This window comes from Pollicipes pollicipes, unplaced genomic scaffold, assembly GCF_011947565.3.
Source record: "Pollicipes pollicipes isolate AB1234 unplaced genomic scaffold, Ppol_2.1 Scaffold_3087;HRSCAF=3621_pilon_pilon_pilon, whole genome shotgun sequence".
In the NCBI taxonomy this organism is placed as follows: domain Eukaryota; kingdom Metazoa; phylum Arthropoda; class Thecostraca; order Pollicipedomorpha; family Pollicipedidae; genus Pollicipes; species Pollicipes pollicipes.
In genome coordinates this window covers 17,277,496-17,292,416 of record NW_023596225.1, presented here as the reverse complement: position 1 = coordinate 17,292,416, position 14,921 = coordinate 17,277,496, and the positions used below count along the sequence as shown (strand labels likewise).

The following is a 14,921-nucleotide window of genomic DNA, read 5'->3' as shown; positions in this document are numbered from 1 at the left end:
GTGAAGCCAGTCGATGTAAAACGGCTGCTTCGATAGACAGAATCGGTATGATAAGATCATCGTTGCTATAGGTCTTATGACAATAGTCGACATGACAATAGGTCGACATGTTCTGGCGTTCTTGACGTACTGTCCAGCAACGTTTGTTATTCGGACAAATCTCCAATCTTGTCCGATGCTTATCAGAATTGTCAGCCTGTCTGACCTGATTGTCTACGCGTTTGTGATTGTTCTCATCCTGCATATCTCTTCCGCGCATTTTGTTTTGTTCGTCATCTCCTCTTGAAATGTATCTTATGTTGCCATGAATCCTTTTAAGATTCATTTCCGGCTCTATATAACCATCCTGTATCCCATTACAAACACCACCCGTTGTCACAAAATGTGCACAGGTAGGCGTCTATTGCATAATGTTCCAGAGGTACATTATTACCACACAGATGCGCCCGTGATGTTTTGCTTCAGTAGCACGGAGCTGGTGCACGGGGCCGGCAGCGCGATGCCTCAGCTGCGCGAAAACAGGACACAGAGGCGTGCTATTCCCGCCACCCCAGCCTCGCAGAACTGTCACAAAGAGACGTCTGCTTCCCGCCGGCTCAGGCATACAGAGATGCCTTAACTGAACGGGCACACTGGTGCATCAAGGTGTCTTTCGCTCGTGCTTTTCAGATATGTCGGCTGTCTGCGCCACCTGTGTTGTAAAGAGCTCCAGTCTCCGCCCGTTGAGCTTTATGGCGTTGGCTCTGGGAGGCGTCCCTTCGTGTACCACATGTGCGTGGCACCATGGCGTGTGAGGGGACGAGCCGGAGGGGGGAGGGGGCGGAGAAAAGGTGGGGTTTTTGTGGCGCCGTCCTCGCCGCCGTAGCTCTGTCAGCCGTCAGTGGCGGGCACGGAGCGTGCGGCGGCGGCAGCTGGGCCAGTCTGCGCCGGGCGGGGGCGGCGACGGCGGTGCTCTGCCCGCCGGCTGGGCATGAAGCCGCGCCCGCGCCGCTGCGTCCCGACCGTGCGAGCATGCTGCCGGTCTGGCTGCATGCCCCGCTGCTGCTGCTGCTGCTGCTGCTGCTCGGGCATGACATCGGCCCGGCGCCGGTGGGCCGGCCCGCAGGTACGGACGGAGGCTGGGCGCCAGCCGGCGGACGGCGCCATCCGCCACGCGGCGAGTGCTGACGTGGGCCGTCGTGTGACGCGTGACGTGCTGCGTGACATGCTCCGTGACGTGCTCTGCTGGTGCTGACGTGTGCGATTTGTAGCGGACAGCAGTAGTTCTTTCGAGCCGGCGATGGTCCGAGGGGAGCCTTTCGCCGACGTGATGCGCCGGGCTACTGCTTCGCCGTTCGGTGGCTATCTGCTACTTTTATAGATGCTCTGCTCACTCAAAATACTTGGCGCGGAGATCCGCATACTCTAATGAGGACTTAGTAAAAGGTCTCGCAAATCGTGGTTTTTTACTGGATCGTGCGCGCATAAAGCAGCCGGCGGTTTTTAATCCACCTCTGTTGGGGGAGGGGGGGGAGGGGGAGGAGGCGTTAAACGCCCTCGGTTCATTTCTAACATAGCTTTGGAACGATTGAGATCATCAATCTAAACTGCTCAGCAGCTGTCGAAACATGTTCAAGACGCCTTATTTTAAAAAAGCAGATGTAGTTAGGGCAGTCTACGCCAGGTCAAAATAGCGTGATAACACGGACCACAGTATATAGCCGTTTCGGCGTTTAAGTCTGTTCGATGTCAAAAAAGGTTCAGATATGTGGAATGCCTTTATACGGCTTCTTTAAAAGCTCAGACCATATTAGGTCACGTTACAATGGTGGCGAAAATTACTCTTTTGTATAAACAGTGGCCGCTAAACTTCCATTATATTTGGAGTGTGGCATTGCTTTATGATAGTGCCGGTCAACAGCTGGTGTCATTGGCCACACTAGGTCAGCTTAAGCCCAAGGTCATGCAGTCATGTCAAAATGACGTCACACAGTAAAAAGCTGAAAGCGTTGTATGCTCGAGCAGTATCATTCGAGACCACGGCTTGAGTCACACCACCTGTATCAAATTGGTGATGGCTCCATTCGGATATAGGCCAGTTTAGGTGAAGTCGGCTGAATGCACATAGTAAAGGCATAGACGCGGGTTATCCAAAGTCGCTCTCAATAGATGGAGGGTGGTAAATACATGCAAGTGTCGGCTTGAAACCTCAAATCGGCCTGAATGTTTTGTTGGCACACCCTGCTGGCGAAACATCTTCTTTCGTTGGTACGGCCATCCAGGTATAAGGCAAACGCTAATCATATCATCATTGTAAATCTTCATAATCCTAATCATTGTTATATCATCATCATAATCATCATCATATCATCATCATAATAATCATCGTAGTAAATCTTCCTTGTGTTGCTTGCATCTGCCGTGAAACAATTTGGGTTCAGAGATTTTTTCAGCTTGGACCCCACACGTTTGGGGTAACAGTCGTTTAAATCTCCCGTTTCCGACCATACCGGTACCATCACGCCTAAACACGCACCTACACACACAAAACACCGATTCACCTACAAAATGTTTAGAAACACAACAAGCGACGCGCTGCGTGAAATGCAAATGAAGCATTTACGAAAGCAAAGCAAGTATTGCTCTTGTAGAAAATAGTAGCCGCCGTTTTCCACGTGCTGTTGAAAGAATTAACCAACTTTTGGCGTTTGCGGTAAAACAGCATCACCTAACCCGGAACAACAAAAAACGTGCGTAGCCAGCGCCGCGTCATCGATTAACACCGTGCTACGTGCCGTTCACATGAGCTCAGCACCCGAAGCTCTAGGCACTATACGGTGTGAAACGTGGCATGATAGGCCACCGCTCAGGCCTGCGAGGCTTCTTTCGTGTACCCACCAAACACTGCTCAACTGACGTGGACCTAGGGCAGCTGAGGCGGGTGTGTCCGGTCTCGCTCGCTCTGGAGGTGCCGCCCGTTTCGGGGGTGGTCAGGTAACACGCATGCAGTTCAGGGGTGTCCTCTACTGTCTGGGGAATGTGCAAATGTGCTAGGCAGTTGAGCTCTGGTTATGTGGTGATGTTCAGCCTGAGACACCTGTTTAGTAAGCAGCGTAAACGTTTGTATCGGTATTGGCTACTAAAAAGACATTGGTTTATTTGTTTGCTGTCCACGTTCCAAAACTGTAACCATAAAAAGTAGCCCCATCTATTCGTGATACAAGGTCTCCGAACGTAGCAACGGCAGAAAGAATAGGTCGAAGGAGAATTCGAGTTTGTGTAGCGTTACAGTCGACACCGCTGCTCCGCTTGATTACAGATGACACAAGAGTAAACAGCATTGCGATTCGCTATTGTCTTACTTCCCGTTGGACGACGCCTTGCCCTTTTGACCACATATAGTCCCTTCAGTTGCCGTTCATACGATGTTTGTCGGCCGCTGGTTCACAGGCTTTATCGGCACGGGCTACCGTCAAGCTTTTGTTGGCGTGTCGGAGATCAGAACTGCCGCGTCTTCATTCCGTTGTAGGATCGGAACTGCCGCGTCTTCATTCCGTTGTAGGATCAGAACTGCCGCGTCTTCATTCCGTTGTAGTCTCAGACGCGTCTGCGCGCTCGCGCGCAGGCCGTATCACCCACGGCGCCGAGTGTAGCGTGTGCCGTCGTCCACAGAGGACTTCTCCGTGGACAGTGTGGACAGCGAGTCGCAGCGTGTGGACGAGGTGGCGAAGGACGTCACCGTGGCCCCGGCGGCACAAACCGAGCCCACGGCGACAGATACCCCCCAGGTACGAACCGAAAGACTCCCGCGTCGCGCGCCGCGGTCATGGCACCGAACACCATGAACTAAATGCTTTGATTATTCGAACTCACCTACGGTGCTGGGATCGAAGTCTGAGTGTTCGACAGTTGGCTGACCTTTGTTGCTTGAAGCAAGTACCACGTGTTTTCCTCGGGCGAGAAACACGCCCGTCATAAATCAGTACCGCATTTGTGCTGCCACATATGCACCTGTGATAGTCTTATCGTCCATAGCGTGTTACGCTGCCACATGTAGCATGGCTGTATGCCCGAACGCATTATTCGCCGGCGAGACGGTAATTTCTTGCTGCTGTCACCTTATGTTGAGCGAATGTCACGCACAGACGTGCGTGGATGCTGCCACAATAGGTTGGGCATACAGCCTGATCGGGTTGGAGAAAAGGCAGAGTTTCCGTCTTCGAGTGTCACGCCATCTGCTGGGACACTAGCACGAGAATCCGCCCCCGCTTTGTCCGCCCCAGCTGTGTCCTGGCCGTGGCATGACGCAGCTTCGCACAAACACGGCAACTCTTGCTGTGACATTACGGCACACTGTGACATGATGGCGCACTGTGACATGACGGCACACTGACACATCGGCACACTGACACAACGCCACGCTGTGACACGACGACACACCGTGACATGGCACACTGACACGACGCCACATTATGACACAACAGCACGCTGCATCATGACATTTTACCGCGGCGCGACTGCAACGCAACGACTCACGTGGACAGGCGCTGTTGTTACACTGTGACAAGTCACGACATTGTGACGCAATGGCCACCTTGACGCGGTGACGGCTTATCACAGGCGACCGAACAACGAAACAAGAAGTCCCTGACGAGCAAGTTCACGCGCTACCCGGACCCGAAGGACGCCATCGACACCACTTACACCTACCTGAAAGTGAAGGACTCGTAAGTATAGTCTGTGCTCCCGACAGGGACTACCGTACAAGAGATGTGCGCACCTGCTGCGCTCTCCGTCTGTGTGTGTAGGTACTTTGTGCACGCACAGCGACCGTTGAACCCCACATGCTGGCATGGCATGACGAGCAGGATTCAGGAGTGATTAGTCGAGCCCCTGACACACAGCTGGGCGGTGGTGATAAACGGTCAGGGCGCTCAACTCTGAACCTGTTGGTCGGGGTTTGGGCCCGGTCATGCCACCACCGCATTCCTCACGATACCTCCTAATACACACACCCGTCTCGAAATCGCCCTGGCGGTCGGTGAGAGGTAAAGTTCCAGTCACCATCAGCAATCAAGACACACAGTTCTGGTTGGTTTGGTGTCCAACGGCGCATTCACGCCGAAGCCACTTTGCCAGCTGGCAGCTCGGAAGGATCCGTGAAGAGGCACAGATCGCTTCATGCGTGCACTTGATTAGTTTGTCTCTTCCCCTGTGTATTTTAAAAAGAGCCACCATTTTGGGCATAGGTGGCATTATACACGGGGCTACGCGCGGGACAAAATGGACGCAGGAATAAACTATAGTTATTGGGGTGTCCTTTTTGCCCCAACGTGTTGAGATGTATTTGTCTGCTTGGGTGTCACAAGATAATGAATTATTGTGTTCGCAGATTCCAAAAGAACAACGTAAATAATAATGTTCGCAGTCTTAACATTATGTAAACTTTACTTTTGGTGAAAACGTACTCGTTGCACGACACGTGTGGTAATTTCTATGGCCTGGTGAAAACGCTATATTTTGCGAAGAAACGGATAAATATAGCTCTTCATGCTGCCGTTTGGTGGAATTCTTCACTCCCTCTCCAATAAACAATAAATTTGTAAGTGCCTGCGAAGGCAGTGAGCTTTTAGCTGGTCATTGGCATGGTTACCATGACTAACGTGCCTGTCATTGGCATTTCGTATCCAGCGCGTTTTCGGAGGGGGGGGGGGGGAGCAAAATTGACATCATGCAACGTGCGCCATCACATTTTCAGCGTTCGAGAGCCATTGCGTACGTAGACGTAGACCGACTCAATCTGTCGCCTTTTAGGTCGAAACATTGGGGACTTGGAGTGTAACCCGCCAACAAAGATGTCTGCAACGCCTGCAATCGGCGTTAGTTTCGCGTTCGGTATCTACACTCTGCTTCCTTCCCTCTCCCTCTCTCATGCCGATCCACCCTGTATGAGAAACCGGATGGCTGCTGCTGACTTGGCGAATACGTTCGGCAGATTCCAAACCTGGAAGAGCGGAAAGCAGCTGGTGGAGCAGCTGGAGGAGGACCTATCTCTGCCGCGCAACACCTTCGACAACATCAGGTACTGCACTGCATCGCCGCGCGCGGCGCAGGTGTGCCAGCCGCGGTCGGTTGGGGTTGTGAAGAAGGCTGTGGTTTGCTTGACCTAGATGCTTTGTTGACGCGTCCTTGGTGCGTTCAGTTAAGGTAAATACGCCACTTTCTTTGCATTTTTCACTTATTGTTAGATCACACGCTTCCGATTCCATCGCTAATGCCAGTTTTCTCGGAAGCGTGATTAGCCACAAATTTCTATTTGTACTAACCACTGCGACTGGAGAGATACCGATGGATTCCCTGCCCACCACTATGAAAGTTATGCTTTCATTTGCTCTGTTTTCCATGGCGTGTGCTATGTACTGTTAACACTACGTTATTTGAACAAGACACTTGTGCAAAAATGTTGAAAAACACTCTATTTATATTTCTGTTTCTTAAAACACCGCAGCGCACCTTGGCTTCAGGAACTAGACCTGTCACACGGCTAGGTGGCGCAATGGTTCAAACCTCCACAAATACACTTCGGTAAATGGCTTACGCCGTCCGCTGTGCCAACCACCCATGTTCATCTTTACAGACATCATTTATGCTACTGGAGGTGTTTCTTTTAACCTCGCAGGCTCGTAATGCTCGGGTTAAAAAAGCTTGAAAGGGATACTTCTAGTCCGTAATAGCCGACGAAGGCCGCAACAGATTCTGCCGTTGTCAGCTATCACGGACGAGAGGCACCACTTTAAAACTCTGCCCGCACTTTGCTTTTCAGGGCCTTTGGGCTAAAAGGTGCCAATTTCTTCATCATCACAATTCTCATGCTGTTTTTTGTTTACAAGATCAACGTGAATTCACCCCGAAGGTGACAATGAATATCATAGTTCATGTCTTGAATGCGCCAATATCGCCCATACCTGAAATGAACTCTGGGACTTTAAAGAAGTCCCAGGGCCCCAAAGTCCCACAGAGTCTGGTGCGGTGACGAAACGCTGACCGCTCTCGTCGGACTTAATAATTATTAAAACTAAATTGCTTATTGTGTCTTGTTCGGGCTGTAGTGGCAGTGCTCAGCGCTGTTATTACACACGACTGGTCTTGAGGCTTAAGCAGGGTATGTTCTTGAAATGTTGTCTGCGCAATGTGATTTGGCTGATGTTTCGGTTCCCTGTACCGCGCGAAGGCTAGAAATAGACCAATACTGGGCGGCTTGTGATCAGTGCGTGCTGGGAGTATTGGACTGCCTCTGAGGTGCCGCGTACTGATGCTGCGTCCACTGCTGCCTGTCATCATAATATGATACCATGAGTGCAGCCGTCTGGTCTTCCCCTTGTGCGGAATCGTGCTTTTCTGCATTAAGAGGTCATATCGTCCATATGCGTCAGTGTGTGAGGCACATGTCATCCTTGTCCAGGGTAAGCAGGGGTCTACGTTTATGTTCGAAACTGGGCAGGCGGGACCGGCGGGTTAGGCTGCAGTCGTGTGCTGCAGTGGTGGCGGGTTGGGTTGCAGCCTTCTGCCGCAGTAGTGGCGAGTTAGGCTGCAATCTTTTGCTGCAGTAGTGGAGGGTTAGGCTGCAATCGTGTACTGCAGTAGTGGAGGGTTGGGCTGCAGTCGTGTGCTGCAGTAGTGGCGGGTTAGGCTGCAGTCGTGTGCTGCAGTAGTGGCAGGTCAGGCTGCAGTCGTGTGCTGCAGTAGTGGCGGCTTAGTCTACAGCCGTCTGCCGCATTATTGAGCACTGGTACATTACATTTTGAGCGGTAGTGAAGTTTCGTTGTCATATAATGAGGGCTTCGCTTTTTTGCAGAGTTGTCGGCGACCAAGTGATGTTTAAAGTAAAACCGAACCCAGTTGGTTACAACTCATCAGTAGTGGCGGCCAAAATAGGTAAGCTGTGTTCGTCGAGTCTGATGCCCTGTACATTGCACCAGGGCGGCCCCCCTGCCTGATGTTCAAACGATGTGGGCCTAAGCACGACGCATCGTATGTACGTAGCGTATCGGCCTACGCTCGTGCAGATTTCACTGGCATGCACCCACTAGTAAGACATTTTATCCTGTAGATGACAGCTGCATGCCCACCGCTACATTACTGTGAGGACACGTCGGCGCTCTTACCATGGCAACTCTGAACAGAAATTTCGCGATCGAGAATGTCGTGCAATGTCGTTTATCAAACAGCATGACGCGGCTGGTTGCGATAAACAGCATGACGGCGAATGCTAAGACATTTTTACCATTCCTTCGCTCATATATCGTGACATAAATTTTAACTCTCTACTTTGGATCATTAAATATCATGGTATGTTTTCGGCTGGTATTTTCCTGTTGTTCACTATGGCGACCAACTTACTTCTTGAGTGTTTTTTTTTGTAACGTACCATCATCATTGTCATTATGTCATGTCGCGCTGTAATATAACATAAAAGTAGTTATTAATCCTAGCTATCGGAAAACTCATCTTCCATTGCACTGTTCCTCTTTTGCCATGCATTGTGATGGCAAAACATCGAATTTGAAGCAGCCCCAGGGGAGAGTAAGGAGAGTTGTATCCGTTTTTACTCTGAGGTCCCTCCTACCATAACTCGTGAGAATAAGACTAATAGCATTCTATCTGCAAACACCTACAACCTTCAGATCCATATGATGCGGTAAAGATTTGGAGAAAACGTTTTCGTTCTTTAACGAATGTTTTCTGAATAACCCCCTTTCAACTGAGAGAACTTGCCCCACCCTGGGGTGAATTGCACCACATCGTGGGGGAAGCTGTGATGGTATTCTTTTTTATCACAGCGTAAGCTGTATCGCCAACAAGCTGAATGCTTCGCTACATGTAGATTAAATCTGCTCGTCTGTGCTATTTCACAATCGTCGTGCTTGCTGCACGACACTTTTTTTTCTCTTTTATCAATCAGCGTTTGTTTTACGACCACTGTCACGTCAGTTGCCGTTGCTCAGGTCGAAATCATCAGTCGGCATAGATAATGTGAATGTCGTTTTGTTTTTTGTATGACATTAAGTCATGTATATGATGGCATTAACCATTGGCAGCAAGCCAGTCAGTGACATATTGTCGGTACATTGTGCTATTGATACAATATGTTCCATGTACAGCTGATACAACATGTATCGCCCGACATCTGGGAACGACGTTCGCGCAACCCCGAAATCCTTGGCAAGCAGTCGCCAAATGTTTTGCATTATATACGACATGTCTCCTTCCCAACCGCAGCGAGAGGTTAAACAAATTACGTGATTAAACTGCAGGAAACAGACAACGCAAACATTCGTTATCACTAACAGCATGAAATTCGAGGAGGTATTACGTATGTATCTTCATACAACCGCCCCAGAGATTTCGCCGAGCTTTTAAAACTCATCATTCAGAAGGCTTCTGCGAGAGCGGATGCTAGCGACCAGTTTTTCTGACAGCGGTCTGTGTTTCCAGGGGGCCTGCGAGGATCACTGGAGAAAGATCTTGGCGTGACGATTGTGGCGGCAGGAGTTGGTGACGGGGTAAGCCACGAGCTCAGCCTATACGTCGGGAGAGAAGCCTTCCAGTGCAATGCTTCCAGTACAGCAGAACTTATGAAACTAATGCACAATGTAACTTGGCAATGTATAAGTTCGTCCCGGGGATATACTTGTGCTGGATTGTAGCCCAGTGGAATCGATTTCGATTCCAGTGTGTGTTTTTTGAAATGTATTTCGACTCGATACCTTCTCCGATAACAGCTCAAGCTAGTGTTCTCAATCTGGAATCGACTACCAACTCCGATTCGAGACTCTTTTTTTCTTGCACTTGATTCCGCTAATGAATCCAATGATGCATACCGATTTCGAAATGAGAACTTAAGTCGCTTGACATTCACGAATCGTCATTGCAAAGCTAGAACATTTTTGTTGCTTGCAACAAATAGCGGCTGATCAATTTTATGTTCAAAGCTGCCAGTCTTGATGTAGGCATTACGCCTTGGGGAAGAAGACGAAGATGTGCACGAAGTCAACTAACTGGTACTAATTAATCAAAGAGGTTTTTTGTGCCCCCAGGTATTCATCACCAATGCTGCTAAATTTGCACTTGGCAGGCTGCCATAGGTTTTTAAGTTAGATACCTTACCAAGGGCGTTTCGATATTCCAGATAACCTAATTTTTTGTCATGCATGGTAAGGTTAGTATGCGGGCCACTCTAGAATGATATACCAAGTACGCCAAACTCTACCAACCATTTACAGGACATTTGATTACAAATATGTTTATTATGGCTATTGTTTAAATTCCGTATGCACGGTTTAGGCAAGCGGTGCCCAGTGAGCTCCCAAGAAGTTAGATATTTGTTCACTTCACCAAAGCTACATGTAATTTTTATGTCTGACAAATTTCTTCCCAAGAGAGCTTTTATCCCAGACAAACTTTTGCCATATATGAACCTCTAGCGCAACGTACTTTGGTCTTTCACAAGCTTTTGTCTAAGCAGTTCTTGTCCTTTACGAACTGTAGCACGACGAATATTTGTCCGCGATAAAATTTTGCTGTAGAAAAACGTTTAAACCAAGAAAACGTTTTGCCTTTTCTCTATTTCCTCGACCATCTTTATACTATGTTAATTACAGCCCGACGTTGTTTTGGCGGACACAACACCTGTTCGCGACGAATTTCTGTGCGTCGAGCTTCTGTCCGTCGAAATTTCGCCATACCAGCATCTTTTTATGCGAGTTTCCGCCCTACAATTGCTTACATAAATTCCGTTGAACATTACGCTATGCTGTGGCTTTTTAAGGGACAAATGCCTTTTTAAGGGACCAGCATCTTTTATGCGAATTTCCGGCCCTACAATTGCTTACATAAATTCCGTTTGAACATTACGCTATGCTGTGGCTTTTTAAGGGGACAAATGCCTATCTTTTAAGAGGTGTCCTCAGACTTCAGACATTCTTCGTCTGTGTTTTTAGTTGTAAGCTTCTTGAACTAGAAGGGAACAGGCCAGCTGCTATCTTGAAGTTATAAACTTAAGGGAGCGGGCATTAAATGACTGCAAGAAATTCACCACTACGGCTTCTGATTGTACAATGATTAAGTGGCCTGTTTTATAAACCGATGTCACTCAGAGACCTCATCAGGATTTGTTGTGTACCCTACAGAGATATTGAGGACTAAGTAAATGCCGACTTTATAACAAAATGTGGTCAACAATTTGCATTAATATGACCAGCCCATCTTCGTCCGGGGATTTTAACCTTCAGTCAGAGTCGATTAGTGAATACAATTATGTGGCATAGTTTTGAACATGTGCGCTCGTAAGTTTTCACACCAAAAGTCCCTACTCCCAGCGTTTGCAGTCTCCGTAGGTGGCGCGGCGTTCGCCCCGCGGTCAACACTGGGTGGCGATTAACGGGCGGATGATGCATGATAAAGTGTCTGAAATAAGTATTTTTGAACGCTTTAGGACAATCAGTTTGTAAGTTTAGAAGACAGTTTTGGCGGATATTTCACCCACTTCATTTTCAGATTGATAGTAGGAACAGATTAGCACCTATAGCACGGCGAACTAGTGTTCAAACCTGGCAGTTGAACCAGAAGAGCAAGGTTAGTAGCCGTTCGGCGATAGTCGTGCATTATATTATTTCTTTCTTTCTTTTTGCAGCTGTTTCTGCTGCGTTTTACGTTCAAGGCGGATTGTGGCCAGATAATGGTCGCTGCAGTGGCTCGGCACGAGGGTTGTCGTCAGGCAATCATCTGTATTTTGTTGGGCACCGATGACTGAAACCATAGTTTGGTAATTTACAGAGTCGATTTTACGTGGCTTCAGACGTTGTTGGGCGTGTCCGGCCTCGGGAATGAAGGCTGTAAATTGGTAGCACAACTTTTATATGCTGCCACGGAAATTCCTGTCAGTAACTGCAAGGCGAGTTGCAGTCTGCTCCGCAACACTCGCGTTAGGCATCCTCGATACAGTTAAGGGGAGTGTGCCTGGTCAAGTCGGAATATTTAACTGTGCGCGTAGGATGAAAAGGAATTTCAATTTGAAAATGTTGATGTCGTTGGCTTCTACCAATTCGCCTCCACTGACGAGATATTGGCACAGCCCCCATTTTTTTTTTTGTTTGTCTTGAAGAGCAAAGTTATTGGGCGGCCCCCAATCAATACTCACTGGTAAGCACATCGACGTCATTGAGAAGGTATCGTTAGCTCTAGCCAATGGCTTTTCGAGGATGTCGCTTTGTCAGCACCTGACAGCAGCGTGCGAACACAGCGATGGCGGCGGCCATTACGTTCTTTTTTGTTTACATTCAGCTCAGGGCTGCAGGTGTACAGGGCTGGCCGTTTGGCAAGGCTGGTCAGTTGATACGCACCGCGGTTAATTCATGTTGGCTAACTTCATAATAAGATGAGGCACATGTATTGCTTAGTGTCAATCGGCTGCACTAGGCTCTATGAAAATGTAATTGTTTTACGTTGTTTTGGCAGCGGCTATAGGCGGCTAAGACCCCTACACTCTGATATTAATGACCAGATTTCGAATTGCACGTGCACCGAACTCAGCGTTTGAAATAACAAGGCACATGCGCGGACATTTTGCTGCGATGTCGCTAGTACCACCAGGCATGTTCAGGGTGATCATACTTTTCCGTCTCGGATTACGTAAGGGATATTAAAGTGTGTACCGTTCTATACCGCCAGCGCTCTCTCTATACGCACGAGACCGTAGCAAGCGAGATAATGGCCACGTCACTAGCGCGCGGCTCCTCGCCACGCATGAGCCAGTGCATTCGTCCTTTCATGTCCGCTGATTGGTTCACTTTTAAGCATTGTATTTATTCAGGCACAGCCATCGACGCGATCGATTAAATGAAATAAGCAGAAACTCTTGCAAGACCCAAACGCATCTGTAAGCAACAAAAGTAGCCATAGATTAGTTTCAAAACCCCCCTCAGGTGTGTATTTGGAAAATGGAAAACACTAGACACTTTCCCTCTAATGTTGTTTTGGTGGCTAATGTCAAGCGATTACCGCTATCAGCTTAGTCAACTGGCGTTGATCACCCGGTTTTCGTAACATAGTTATTGAATATTCACGTCGAAGTAGAGATCAATACATTTCATGGGTTCTTCCGAGCGTAGGCGGCTAGCGTTTTTAGAAGCTAATATTCCATTGCTTCATTTTAATCACCTGTCAAGTCATCGAGGTAGAATGACGAGACTGGAGTCAGCCCGCAGGACCCGAAGCATAGTTAAATAATGGCAACACATTCAGGTAATAACATAAAACTAGACCAGAGCCGGCAAAGCATATGCCCCATGTACTTAAAAGACATGCAGCTTGCAGCAAAAATAGAAAATGCTCTACGAATGCTTTACTCGTAAAATATGACTAGCCAACCAGCTGCACTCGAGTGAATAAGACATCGCAGACTTAATTCGCTGTGCTCCTTTTACATGTGAAACAATTATTATAAACCTTCAATGTCGATATGGTTTTGAGTTCTCAGTCGTCATGTTCTGCTTGTGCTAAGGCCTCAGAAAATTGGCGTAGGGGGAAGACAAATTCACCGCGTGGAGGGACAGCCCGGATATTGGAGGGGGCGGGAGCAAATGGTCCACACAAAAGAATACAAAGACACCTGTGCACATAGATAGATAGATAGGTGTGCACACACCTGGGCTAAGACCGGGTATAAAGACCAGAGCTGTCTCACATCAGTCGGCACCCCAGTGCCACATAAGCTTTCCCAAGATGGGAGAAAGACGCCGAAAAGAGTGCGCGATGTTCGAAGACTGTCACAAAACGCTCAACAAATGCATCGATCAAATAATGTATCGATAATAACAAACAACAAATTTATCGAGCGCATCGATGTCTGTGCATGGACAAATGCAAAACAAAATCATTTTGCACAAAATCCCAAATGATTGGGCGGTACATAACGCGAGGGAGTTATGTTGATTGCATTTAGAGCCTAGCACAGCCGGCGAAAGCTGCAAAAACACTACGTAGCTTGCCTACAGTATGGCCGCCACACATAAGTGCGCTGGGCCGATAGTCAATTACGGAACACATGTTTGAAATGATCCAACTATGTCACTTCAAGGCTTTGCAGTTGGGGTTTTGCGTTCCTGGTGAGATTGGACTTTGTCTCACAAGTAAAAGCCTCAGTATTTGTGGACTCCGCTGGATTGTCTGGTTCGAATAACAATCACAGCGTGTATTCTTTGAGGTGAGGTCGTGTGCGCTCTGTGCGGTCTGTTACGAAAATATATTACAACAAACTGTAGGTACTGAAGAGAAAGTGGTTCGCCGGCAGTCCAGTGGAAGCGTGCCGGGGATGTCATTTTTTTCAATAAAAGGCAAATTAAAAAGTCAGTCAAAGGCAAATTTGAGGACATTGTACTAAAATAGGGCTTGCAATCCGATAGAGTCCCGCATGCTGACGTACACGCTTAGGTGTCAACTTACAGGGTGACACTTGCGCAGTCCCACTCCCCTGTCGTGTCATATCCATCGGATCCAGGACGCATTCAGAGCGTCGGTCATTCTCTCCCTGTCGAAGTTTTTGAGGGCATCTTTTCTCCCAGTTCTATGCTCCGATGATTTTACTTAGTCCAACGTGGCATATTTGTCGGCCTAGCCTGCGGCGGAGACCGGGTCACTACAACCCATGACGCTCGGTCGCGGTTTGCACACAGCGTAATCGAATACGGGCAACGACCCTGAGCCTAGTCGGCATAGGCAGAAGAGGATATCAAAATGAAGGAAAAGAAAAGAGGAGAAAGACCCCACCGGAAACGATAAGAGAGAGGCGACGAGCAGGGACTCGACCACGGCTCAAAAGTTAAAGGAATTTTCGGGGGCTCAGGGGTGTAGTTTTCACTCCAGATGAGGCCTTATCTCCCTAC

At 48.4% G+C, this 14,921-nt stretch overlaps 1 protein-coding gene and 1 long non-coding RNA gene across 2 annotated transcripts in view; both read left to right on the top strand.

The window, feature by feature from the left end:
* Positions 1-14,921, top strand: part of IA-2 (tyrosine phosphatase IA-2) — a gene marked incomplete in the record, with an annotated part of 128,911 nt that overhangs the window by 89,293 nt on the left and 24,697 nt on the right.
* Positions 5,983-11,554, top strand: LOC119089662 (uncharacterized). Its single transcript, XR_005093175.1, has 4 exons — positions 5,983-6,061; positions 7,835-7,914; positions 9,475-9,542; positions 11,536-11,554. It is a non-coding gene; the product is annotated as an uncharacterized LOC119089662 (long non-coding RNA).